The following is a 10,742-nucleotide window of genomic DNA, read 5'->3' as shown; positions in this document are numbered from 1 at the left end:
GGCAATAAGGCACATTCTCAGTGTTTTGGCTGAGTCAACAAGTTAAAGAAGGGAGAAGAGACTAAGACACAGACTGTATGGTGATGCGTTCAATGTATTTGTATCATCACCATCATTAATCGCCAAATGATCCATTCTTTTGGCCTACGAGGAAGTCACATTTATTGGGAAGAGCAAGGAAAGGTGTCACACAATTCAACTCAGTGGAGGTTTTCTACCTACTTGGTTTCTATGCCAAATGACCAGAGGCTCTTGCCCTTCTGAGACCTACTTCATTAGGCAGATTGATAAGGAAACTCCCAGTGACTGGTTTACCATCCAAAAACACCACTATGGGAGAAATCAGAGAACCCAGATTTGGAACAGCTTATTTACATATTTTCCTCTAGAACTTTAACTAGAATGTGTAGAAAGGCAAATTCCCCTAATCACTGACTCATCTGCTCTAGCCTATGACCTATGAAATGTTCAGCGGGAGGTCAGCTAGTTATCTCAGCGTTAAATACTTAAATTTCACTGTTGTCATCATCTAAATCTAAATGTTTCATGCTGATTTCAGTGAGATAAAACTTTTTTAAAAGGAGCAGAACACTTGGACCTTTAGTGACATTTTTTTCCATATTTATCTTTTACATTTGAATGAAGAAAGTTTGGTTTTTTTTAAATGGAATGCTTTATGTCTTGTTATCAAAATAGTCTTTTGGTTTTCTTTGTTTGAAATGTCTTGCTTGAAGCTTGGGATTGTTTCTTAAAAAGGGTTTATAGATATTGTTTTAACAAGCACATTGTTTTCATTCCATTTTGGAGTGGAAGAAAATATGTCAGCATCACATAGTTACTCACAAAACAGAAAATCCTTATCCTATGCAGTTTTACTCCCCTGCCATTCACCTCCAGGCCAGAAATAACTCCTTTCGTCTAAGCCAAGTTACTGGGACTGTGAGATGGAAACCAGGAGAAGTGCACTGGCCTGGGATAAATACAGAGGAGGTCAGGTAGATGATGAACTGGCTGTTTCTGATCTTAAACACCAGGAAACATAGCCCACATAAAGGAACTTGTCAAACTGCAGAAGACATGTTTTTTAATACACTCACCCACTGTTTCAGGCTGAAGGAGGGAAAATGAGGGAAAGAAAAAACTCAACAAGTATTTTTGGGCTTGTAAGGTAACTATTTCTTGGATATAGGTCTTACCTCAAACTACTGAAGAAGATTTTTCCCTAACTCTGAAGTACCAATGAATCAGTGACTAGTTATTTCACATAGTGGACATTGGATCATGCGAAAGAAGTTTGTCTGAGGATTCTATCCCAGGGCTCTGGGTCACATTTGGTTACGATTGACACACATCTGGCCAATTCCTAATGGAATGTGTAAGTATTTGGTCAAGGTAGTATATTTTGATGTGTTCAATCTTTTTGCACTTTTTCTGTGGATTAATGTGACAAAAAAAAAAAAAAAAAAAAAAAAAGCCTGCCTCCAATTCCAGTCATGTGGGAAAGGCTCCATTGTACTCTGAGCTCAAATAGTACCAATGGAATTTATACGATACCTTCCTGCCAGACAGTTTGGTACCACAAGGCTAAGGTAACTTTATTTATTGGAGCACACACTGAGAGCCAAGAACAACCACAAACTGCATGAGGGGAAACAGAACTCTATAAAAGACCCGGAAACCAAGGAAGAGACTTATTCTATCATCTTCCCAGGAAGATGGAAGATAATCTGTGGATTTCTCAAGCCATGGTCTATCCAAGTGGGCAGGTCAGTGGCCTTTTTCTTGAAGATACCAACTGGCAGACACTCATTCTGCTTTTCAGTCTCAAGATACCTGGACATCTGAGGAGCCTAAGTGAGCCCTGGGACTTGCAGCTGGGCATCAGGGACTGTTGATTTCTGTCTGCAATAAGGCAGAAGCACGAGTATCCAGCAGAACTGTAAGTTTGGGCATTTGAGTGGTTAGATCTCATATAATGGGATGCACCAGCACAGTTCCTTATCTTGCCAGTGAAAACCCTGTATTCAGTTTTTCTGTTCAGTTGAAATTGTGGGGATCTTCCTGGGATGGCTATTGTCTATTTCTGAATTCCCCCTCCTTTTTTTTCTTCAGGTGTCTTTGAAATAAAAAGATTTAGGATCCTATCCCCTACTCTCTTTTTGGCATCTTTAGATGAATATGCTCCTGCTCCCTAAGTCTTAGGCAACATCAGTAATTTAAAGTCTTCAATGTACTCTCAGCGTGGAAAGAACATAAATGATTTTCTATTCCAGCAACACTGGGGAGCAGAACAAGGTCAGATACTGTAATTAATTAATTTAATTTTATTTATTTATTTTTAAACTAATTCAAGGAAAAAAAATCAGTCATAAAATACTTTTGAAAGAGAAAGCCAACTTCAGCTCTGTCTCCATCATGATTCACTGGAATTGCACCTACTAGAAATAAGGCTGAAGATAGCTCCTTTATTTGAAAGCACGTAAATACAATTTGCCTCCCTGCCTCAGCCTCTGCTGTTCAGGCTTCCACTTCTAGGCTAGACCTGGAAGGTCCCTGCTGTAGTTTTTGGTTGTTCATCTAACGTCTGACTCACAGGCACTCACCTTATGCTGAAGTCATATAGTTGCATGCTGAAGGATATGCTGGATGGATGGGTGAATCTGTGGTCACACATCAAGAGCCCTTTGGAAATTGGAGAGAAATTGCCTCTGCCAAGGCATGTTTCATTTCATCTATTTTAACATCCACCTGAGAAAGAGATGAATCACACCCTGGAGGTTCCTGCTCAACTTCTTTTTATTAGGCAGGATGCTTCTCACACAAACATCTCCATTGGAGAAGTCTAAATCCAAACAGAGGGATTGTTTGCCACCTTGCCTTGACACTCCCACAAATAATTGGTGCAACTCAGCTTACACAACACATCTCAGTAAAGAAAAGGGAATCTTTTTATGCACACTCATCTCCAGACCTGTACCTCAAAGGATGAAAAATAAAGGATTATACCTTACCCCTTTTGCTTATTATAATGAAAAAGCGAACAGTTTGTGCCCCAGGTGTGATTTATACTGAATGACATGCAGTATTTTCCTTCCTTTATTGGGTGTGCCAACATTTTAGGAATAAATCTAGAAAATGTGCAAATTCTAATATCTGTGTATGCGAGTTTAGTGCCTTTATATAGACAAGTTAACTTGGTTTGCATCAGCCAATTTATTTCTTGGCAGTTTCTCAGTTATGAGGTGGAAAAAATGTTGTTTGTGAAACTGTCTACTCTTACACATCTTTGCATGCATTATTTCCTATCTCTCTTTCTCTCTGTAGCCTGTAATTGTTTCTGGGTTGGAGGGGGCTGTGCTCTTGCTTTAGGTATATTTTTTCTTCTTTTAGAATGGTGATGAACAATTGGAAATTGTTCAGACAATAGGGATGTCTTTAACAAATTTAAACAACAATCAAGGCAGATTTTTTTTTTTAATTTCAAATTTCTGTTTTGCATCAGAACTAATTATTTCAGCTCAAATGCTGGCACAACTCACCATTATAATGGAAAGGAAGTTTCAGAAAAAAACACCCACCTTTATCAAGAAAGTTGGCTTTAAGTCATCTCCCACTGAAACATCAGAAGATCAATACTGCCTAGCGCCCTAGTGTACTGGATTATTGTGAACATCCTGCTGGCTAGGATTCAGCCTTCCATTTAATTGTGCTTGTATTTAAAATTCTGCTGCACCCACAGAAGAGCAAGAGAAGCCTGATAGGCATTTTGTAAGGTTATGAACAATGAAAACTCTAGATAAATGTCAGAGAAAAGATAGTAGGCCATAAATCACCAGCTGATGGTATCAGGTGAAATAACCTGTTCTATCCCCCACCTCCCCAGGGCAAGCAACCCTGAATATGTTAAATGCTGAATTTATCAGTGATGCAACATCCCCACTGACACTTCGATATGGGGCCATTTCTGCAGTGATGAGCAATGTTTTTTTCGTCTTGCATTCATTCTTTTGATTTTTTCTGGGGATGTCTCAAGCGACAGAGAAAAATAGGGCAAAGTGGCAGTGAAACTTAAAAATCCAACCTCAGAATTGATTGCCTCATATCTGCCTTCAAAAAAGTTGTGAAATAGATATATTCACATGACAAGATTAGGACAATTTCTTCTTCCGCTGTCTCTTTGATAATCATGAATACTAATGGTATCTCTGGAATGTTGTCTTGTCAAATTATGGTGACCTAGGCGTTCAGGTTGCCTGATACGGTTTCTCCAGACCTAGATAAATGCAAAGCAGTGAAAGAAGAAAACCAACTCAGCCTGGAACCAATGGGAGAATCATTAACAAATGCTCTCAGATCAAAACAATTTTTCCTTTTGTCTTCACATTTTCTGCTTCATTTCATTCCACGATTGCAGGAGGGAACATTGTCATCTGGCATTGGTAGCAGCATCATATAAAATGCAACACCCAAAGGGAAAGAATATATATTTTGCTTCAAAATTAGAGTCAGATTTTCATTGGAAGGAGCTGAATTCTGTCTGCCAAACAGCAAATCCTTGCAGACACATGCAGCCACAACCACGCAGCACACACATGGGAAGTAGTGCCAAAGCTCAGCTGAGGAATAGAGTCATTCTTTATTTCCCCCTTTATTTCTCTTCTTTACTCCTTTATTCTCTTTCTCTATTCCTCTTTACGGAGCAGAAGTACATTCCTGGGGCCTTACTCCCACTCTGTGACCTGTACATAATGGTGTGTACATAATGAAGGATCTCAACGGTATGGCTAGCTGGTTGAGGGAAGTGGTTGTCCTGCTCTATCCTGGTGTTGCATCACCTCCAGTACCATATGCAGTATTGGACAACACAATGTAAGAGGGATATAAAAGTAATGACAGAGTCCAAAGAAGGGCAACAAAGATAATGAAGGTGTCTAGATGTCCAGCCTTTTGGTCTGCATGGGCCACTTTTGGTGAAAAGGAGTTGTCTTGAGATGATGTTTTGGTTCCTGCTCAGTGATGACAGAGCCTGCAGCCAGGCCAGGCCAGGCCACTTGGTGCAGAAGAATCATCGCCATTGAAGAGGGAAGAAGGAAGGGCTAATAGCTAGCAGACTCAGGACACAAAGACTGCACAATTATCCATATATATATTTCATTTATTTATACAGACCAGAAAAGAAAATAAGGAGAAGCCCAAAGGTTATACCCCCAAAAAAGATGGTGTAAATCAGAAGAACTAGCTAACACACTTATGCAGCAAAACATTTTATAGTCAGGTGATTTTCACAAAGAGAAGGCTGGTGATGCACATTTTTCCTCATCCACAGCTGAAGTGATTTTCAGCAAACTCCAAGGACAAGCAGCAGTACAGTCTGATGCTGTGCATCCTTTTCATTAGTTCCAATAATTCAGAGATGAATGTAGAAACCTGTGGCAAAAAAAGATGAGGAGGATATGGACATCCCTACAGCATCATCAAGGCATTTACCAGAAACTGATGCCCAAAAGGCTGGTGTTAGTTTGATTACTTACCTTTGTACTGATGTCCTTGTAGAAAATGGAACAACTCTACAGCTGAGCAGCAGAGGACAGGAGGGTTCCACAGTCTGGGGAAGTTCTCCTGTGGACCTCTGTCACTCCAAGACAAAGGAGGAGGACACACAGTCTGTTGCATCACAGCAACCCATGCATCCCTGCCCAGGGTCCCAGCCCTTCCCTTCCATGTCCTCTGTCCTGCCCTCCCACCTCTGCCTCTGCTTACTCTCCTGCACTTCTCTGGCCAGGGCTAGCATATGAGTGGAGCTGCTCTTATGATAGCCCTTTGCTCACCATGTTGCCAGTTTATGTGTGACAGAGGAAACTGCCAATTTTATGCCTGCTGTGAGATGCCCATGGCATCACCAAGGCAGTTGCCAGAAGCTGTTGGCAAAATTATAGCCATGCTGATGTTAGTTTGATTACTTATGCTTGTATCACTGTTCCAGGGAGAAGAAGTGGACAGGAAGGTTCCATGGCCTCTGGCCCTAAAGAAAAAGGAGGAGGACATACAATGTCTGGCACAATAGCCATTCCTGCCTCCCTGCCCAGGTCCAGCCCTTCCCTTCCATGTCCTCAGTACTACCCTCTCACCTGTGCCTCTGCTAACCATCCTGCTCTCCTCTGTCCTGGGCTGGCAGAGGGGTGCAGCTTTTTCTATGGTCTTCCAATGCCATGTTGCCAGTGCTTGTGTGACACAGGGAACTGCCAATGTTGTGCCTGCTGTGACATGCACACCCCATCACCAAGGCCGCAGACAGAAGCTGATCGCCAAAAGTACAGCCAAGCTGGTGTTAGTTTGATTACTTATCATTGTATTGATGTCCCTGTGAAAGGTGGAGCAGCAGAAGACTGAAGGGTTCCACGGTCTGGTCATGCTCTCCTCTGGGCCTTTGTCCCTCCAAGACAAAGGAGGGGGACACACAGTCTGTTGCATCACAACCACTCCTGCCTCATTGCCCAGGCGCAAACCTTCCCTTCTATGTCCGCTGTCCTGTCCTCTCACCACTGCATATGCTAACCATCCTTCTCTCCTCTTGCTTGGTCTGGCAGAGATGTGCAGCTCCTTCTATGATCTCCCAATGCATGCCATGTCGCCAATGCCTATGTGACACATGGTACTGCCAGGCTTATGCCTGCTTTGGCATGCCCACGGCATCACCAAGAAAGTTGCCAGAAGTTGACGACCAAATTACAGCCGGCGCATGTTATTTTGATTACTTATCTTTGTATCAGTGTGCTTGTAGAAGGCAGAACATCTCTTCAGATGAGCAGGAGAGGACAGGAACGTTCAATGGTCTGGTTATATCCACCTCTGGGCCTCTTGGCCTCAAAGACAAAGGTGGAGGACACACAGTTTGCAGCATCACAGACACCCTCACCTTCCTGCCCTGGGACATGCCCTTCCTTCCATGCCTTTTGTTCTGTCCACTTACCTCAGCCCCTACACAATATTCTGCTCACATGTGGCCTCAGCTGGCAGACAAGTTCTTATGATCTTCCTATGCCCACCATGTCGCCAGTGACTGACTGACACAGGGAACTGCAAGTGTTATGACTGCTGTGATATGCCTACCCCATCACCAAGGCCACTGACAGAAGCTGATTGCCAAAAAAGCAACCAAGCTGGTTTTAGTTTGATTACTTATCTTTTTACCGATGTCCCTGTGGAAGGTGAAACAACTATCCAGCTGAGCAGCAGAGAACAGGAAGGTTCCATGGTCTGGTCATGCCCTCCTCTGGGCCTTTGGCCCTCAATGATGAAGGAGGAAAACACACAATCTGTTGCATCACATCCACTCTTGCCCAGGCCCTGCCCTTCCTTTCTATGCCCTTTCCCCTGCCCACTCACCTCTGCCTCTGCTCACAATCCTGCTCTCCTCTGGCATGAGCTGGCAAAGGGGGCAGCTGTTCTTATGATCTTCCTAATCCGGCCATGCTGCCAGTGCCTGTGTGACACAGGGAACTGCCAGTGTTATGCCTCCTGTGGCTTGTCCATGGTGTCACCAAGGCAGTTGCCAGAAGCTGATGGCCAAATTACAGCCAGGCTGGTGTTAATAAGATTACTTATCTTTATATCAGTTTCCTTGTAGAAGGCAGAACATCTCTCCAGCCTAGCAGCAAAGGACAGGACAGTTCCATTAGGGGGGATGTCCTCCTCTGGGCCTCTGGCCCTCAAAGACAAAGGAGGACACACAGTCTGTTGCAACACAGCCATCCATGCCTACCTGCCCAGGTTCAGCCCTTCCCTTCCTTGCCCTCTGTCCAGTCTGCTCACCTCTACATCTGCTAACCATCCTGCTCTTCTCTGGCCTAGGCTGGCAGAGGGGTGCAGCTCTTTCCATGACCTCCCTATGCCAGCCATGTTGCTAATATCTGTGTGATACAGGGCACTGACAGTGATAAGCCTGCTGTGGAAAAACCATGGCATCACCAAGGCAGTTGCAAGAGGCTGATGCCATAAGACAGTGGAGGAAGACACACAGTCTGTTGTATCATAGCCACTCCTGTCTCCCTGCACCTTCCCTCTCACCTCTTCATCTGCAGACAGTAGTGCTATCCTACGGCATAGGCTGGCTGAGGGGTGCAGTTTTTCATATGATCTCCCTATTCTGGATTTTATGAAAGCCTGTGTGACACTGGGAACTGCCAATGTTATGCCGGCGGTGGCATAACCACAGCATTACAAAGGCAGTTGCCATCAGCTCATGCCTGAGGTACAGCCAGGCTGGTGCTGATTTGATTACTTATCTTTGTACCAGTGTCCCTGTGGAAGGTGGAACATCTCTCCAGCTGCGCACCAGAGAGGAGTGTTCCATGGTCTGGTCATGTTCTCCTCTGGACCTCTGGGCCTCAAAGACAAATGAGGAGGACACACAGTCTGTTGCATCATAACCACTCCTTCCTCCCTTTCCATGCCCAGCCCTTCCCTTCCATGTCCGCAGTCCTGTCCTCTCACCACCGCATCTGCTAACCATCTTGCTGTCCTCTGGCCTGGGCTGGCAGAGGGTTGCAGCTCTTTCTACAACCTCCCAATGCATGCCATGTTGCCAATTTCTGTGTGACAAAGGGCACTGGCAATGTTACGCCTGCTGTGGCAAAACCACGGCATCACTGAGGCAGTTGCAAGAGGCTGATGCCCGAATTACAACCAGGCTGCTGTTATTTTGATGACCTGTCCTTGTATCAGTGTCCCTGAAGAAGGCAAAACATCTCTTCAGCTGAGCAGCAGAGGACAGGAGGGTTCCATGGTCTGGTCATGCCCTCTTCTGGGCCTCTGGCCCTCAAAGGCAAAGGAGGAAGACACACAAAGTGTTGCATCACAGCCACTCCTGCCTCCATTCCCAAGCCCAGCCCGTCCATTCCATGTCCTCTAACCTGCCCTCTCACATCTGCCTTTGCTAACCATCCTGCTGTCCTCTGGCGTGGGCTGGTATACGAGTGCAGCTTTTTCTATGATCTTCCAATGCATGCCATGTTACTAAAAAAGCCTGTGTGACACTGGGAACTACCAACGTTATGCCTGCTGTGGCATAACCATGGCATCACTAAAGCAGTTGTCATCAGCTCATGCCTAAACTACAGCCAGGCTCGTGTTAATTTACTTATCTTTGTACCAGTGTCCCTGTGGTAGGTGGAACATCTCTCCTGTTGCGCAGCAGAGAGGAGGGTTCCATGGTCTGGTCATGTTCTCCTCTGAACCTCCTGCCCTCAAAGACAAAGGAGGAGGACACACAGTCTATTGCATCACAGCTACTCCTGTCTCCCTGCACAGGCCAAGCCCTTCCCTTCCATGTCCACAGTCCTTCCCTCTCATCTCTGCCACTGATAACCATCCTGCTCATCTCTGTCCTGAGCTGGCACAGGCATACCACTTTTCCGATGATCTTGCAATGCTGGCCATGTTGCCAATGCCTGTGTGAAACAGGGAACTGCCTTTGTTATGCTTGCTGTGGCATGACCACGGCATCACCAATGCAGCTGCCATCAGCTCATGTCCTAATTACAGCTAGTTGGATTACTTATCTTTGTACCAGTGTCCCTGTGGAAGGTGGAACATCTTTCCTGCTGCACAGCAGAGAGGAGGGTTCTGTGGTCTGGTAATGTACTCCTGTGGGCCTCTGGGCCTCAAAGACAAAGCTGGAGGGCACAGCAGATATGATCATCTCATGACCAGATTACAGATAGGTTGGTGTTAGTTTGATTACCTATCTTAGTATCCATGTCCCTGTGGAAGGCGGAACATCTCTCCAGATGAGCAGCAGAGGACAAGAGGGTTCCATGGTCTGGGGATGTTCTCCTCTGGGCCTCTGGACCTCAAAGACAAAGGAGGTGGACACACAGTCTGTAGCATCACAGACACCACTACGTTCCTGCCCTTGGGACATGCCCTTCCTTCCATGCCCTCACTCCTGCCGTATTACCTCTGCCTCTAGACAATATCCTGCTCACATGTGGCCTCAGCTGGCAGACGGGTGGTGCTGTTCTTATGATCTTCCTATGTCCACCATGTTGCCAGTGCCTATGTGACACAGGGAACTGCCAATGTTGTGCCTGCTTTGGCACGCCCACAGCATCACCAAGGCAGTTGCCAGAAGCTGATGCTCAGATTACAGCCAGGCTGGTGTTAGTTTGATTACTTATCTTTGTACCAGTATCCCTGTGGAAGGTTGAACATCTGTTCAGCTGAGCAGCAGAGGACAGGAGGGTTCCGTCTGATCATGTCCTCCTCTGAGCCCTCCAAGACAAAGGAGGAGGACACACAGTCTCTTGCATCACAGCCACCCATGCCTCCCCGTCAAGGCCCTGCCCTTCCCTTCCATGTCCTTTGTCTTGTCCTCTCACCTCTGCATCTGATAACCATCCTGCTCTACTCTGGCTTGGCCTGACAGAGTTTTGCAGCTCTTTCAATGATCTCCCTTTGCTGGCCATGTTGCCAATGCCTGTGTGACTCATGGTACTGCCAACCTTATGCCTGCTGTTGCATGCCCACGGCATAACCAAGGCAGTTGCCATCAGCTCATGCCCTAATTACAGCCAGGCTGGTGTTATTTTCTTTACTTATCTTTCTCTCAGTGTCATTGAAGAAGGCAGAACATCTCTCCAGCTGAGCAGCAGAGGACAGGAGGGTTCCATGGTCTGTCATGTCCTCCTCTGGGCCTCTGACCCTCCAAGACAAAGGAGGAGGACACACAGTCTGTTGCATCA

The 10,742-nt window shown here is 45.5% G+C and overlaps 1 long non-coding RNA gene across 24 annotated transcripts; it reads right to left on the bottom strand.

Annotated features, from left to right (window-relative positions):
* Positions 1 to 5,251: 5,251 nt before the first annotated feature.
* LOC107052329 lies at positions 5,252 to 10,206 on the bottom strand. 24 transcript variants are annotated; one of them, XR_005844924.1, is made up of 5 exons: positions 7,192 to 10,206; positions 6,971 to 7,077; positions 6,129 to 6,863; positions 5,532 to 6,022; positions 5,252 to 5,427 (listed from the first exon to the last, which is right to left on the bottom strand). It is a non-coding gene; the product is annotated as an uncharacterized LOC107052329 (long non-coding RNA). The 24 variants fall into 24 exon arrangements; XR_005844918.1 differs by having other exon boundaries at positions 6,129 to 7,077; positions 7,192 to 7,287; positions 7,387 to 10,206; XR_005844923.1 differs by having other exon boundaries at positions 6,129 to 7,077; positions 7,192 to 7,279; positions 7,387 to 10,206.
* Positions 10,207 to 10,742: the final 536 nt, after the last annotated feature.

Source organism: Gallus gallus, chromosome 1, assembly GCF_016699485.2.
Source record: "Gallus gallus isolate bGalGal1 chromosome 1, bGalGal1.mat.broiler.GRCg7b, whole genome shotgun sequence".
NCBI lineage: Eukaryota > Metazoa > Chordata > Aves > Galliformes > Phasianidae > Gallus > Gallus gallus.
The sequence above is the reverse complement of the archived record's forward strand: the minus strand, read 5'-3'. Positions and strand labels throughout refer to the sequence as shown.